The following is a 2,043-nucleotide window of genomic DNA, read 5'->3' as shown; positions in this document are numbered from 1 at the left end:
TAATGAAAAGCATAAGCTATACTGCAATTGTAGTACTATAAATTAAGTTTTACTCCTCCTTTCCCCACTTTATTAGAGAAATATATACATTTCTTCACCTTGGGTAAGGCTAAATAGCTCTAAGTAAAGTCTTCTGCAGCTTTTCTTCAAACATTTGGGTTTCCATTTAACCTACAGGAATTCTGAAAAGGTACATACTCTCTTGCACATTTTCTTTTCCCACACTTATGTTTATTAAAAACTGACAAACAAACAAAACCTGTACAAAAAATATCCCAAGTCATTTATCACTTTCAAACAGTATTCATGAGACACATTATCGCCTAGGGCCCCCTCTTCCTCTTCCATGGCCGCGTCCTCTTCCTCTACCTCGGCCTCGGCCTCTTCCTGCAACAGCTTCCCTTTTCTTAGATTTCACCTTAGGTTCAACATCCACAAGTAGTGTATCCAGAGGTAAGCTGTCTGGTAGAATAAAGTATTGAATGTTACTTTCCCCGAATACTCAATGTTTCTAGTTGTACAGGTTCTCTGTTCTTCAGGGTCATTTTCACAGCTTTAAGATGTGTATTCATACTGACATCTACACCTGTAATTGTTCCATGGACCTGTGTTCCATTCTTCAATTCAATGGTTACAGTTTCATGACTCAATTTCATCAAAAATCTCATGAGCTTAATCCTAGGGGTGCCGTTACCCTTTTGGTCCGATAGCTCACAATATCAGACAACCGAAGACCCTCCAACTCTCTTATGTTGTCATTACAAATGCTCTAAGTTTAAATACCTATAAAGGATATATTAAAGAGATGATGTATAGTAAAAATGTGACCTAAATATATTTCACCAGTGACTGAATAAATTTCAGACTAAAGTCATTTAACTTATGACAAATGTTTGTTATATAATTTAATTGACAAAGTCAATCTTCATTGGCAAAACAAATAACCAGATCAGATATTTGTCAGAAAGCCTGAGTTGATTATTATATTCATAGGAACATATGAATACCCTTGTCTCAAGGAGTAGAAGCATCATCAAGAACTTAAAACTGCTTCTAACAGAGAACATCCCAGTATGAGAACTCTATAACTTCCCCTCTATACAGTGAATGAATAAGGAAGCACTGTTTTTAAAAAGTTAATATTCACCTTTGTCATCAATATCTTGCTTCTTAATTCTTAAGTAGTCAGAAAAATGTGACGAAGGAGAGGCAAATATGGCATTTCACTACCAAGAGATTTTACTGTATTTACTCCACATCTTTCTTTTGGATATTCTTACTTTGTACTCGATGAACTGTCAGTAGCAATACATTTTCCTCCCTTTCCACTGGTGCCCTGGGGATTTTCACATCTTGGATCAGTGCCTAATAGGAAATTCAATATGGCATGGGGTAATATATAAGAGAAATTGGAAAAGAAAATGTAAAATACACAAACGAGGTCTCAGACAAGCTAGGAACTAATTTCCTTAAAGTTATTTGTGCTTTTATTATCCCATGAAAAACTTTCATGTGTACCTAGGGATAGGTATACCCAGGTGTTGAAAACTACTGCTATGTAGAACAAATGATTTTCTAAAAGTTATAAGGAATTTAAATCAACTCATGTTGATATTTTAAGTTGACTTACTGATATTTCTGCCCACAAGACAAATAATTTACAAGACCAATATTAATGTGAGAAAGAGTATAATATGCTTTATAAAAATTTCCTCAAAAAAGCTTCATTAATTCATATATGTATGCTATGGACAAAAGTATAAAATAAAAATATCCACTTTATTTGGCAAATTAAGTTAGTTAAAAGGTAGTTTTTAGTATTTTATCCTGGTTAGAACACAGATGGTAGTGTTTGAGGCAGAAGGGTAAAACCTAATATGAAGATAACTGACTGCAGAGTGAAAAATGGAAGCGTAGAGCAGTGAAGAAAGACTGGATGGTTTGCTTGCTTGTTTTAAGACAATACAGATTTGATCATTTACCATGCTGAGAAGAAAGAGCCAGTCTAGATACAGAAGTTGCTACATCTAATAAGTAATAAGG

At 34.4% G+C, this 2,043-nt stretch overlaps 1 pseudogene; it reads right to left on the bottom strand.

Moving 5' to 3' along the window:
- Positions 1-220: 220 nt before the first annotated feature.
- Positions 221-672, bottom strand: LOC124974046 (small nuclear ribonucleoprotein Sm D1-like; annotated as a pseudogene).
- Positions 673-2,043: the final 1,371 nt, after the last annotated feature.

Source organism: Sciurus carolinensis, unplaced genomic scaffold, assembly GCF_902686445.1.
Source record: "Sciurus carolinensis unplaced genomic scaffold, mSciCar1.2, whole genome shotgun sequence".
Classification (NCBI taxonomy): Eukaryota; Metazoa; Chordata; class Mammalia; order Rodentia; family Sciuridae; genus Sciurus; species Sciurus carolinensis.
Note: the sequence above shows the minus strand (reverse complement) of the source record. Positions and strands in the feature narration are given on the sequence as shown.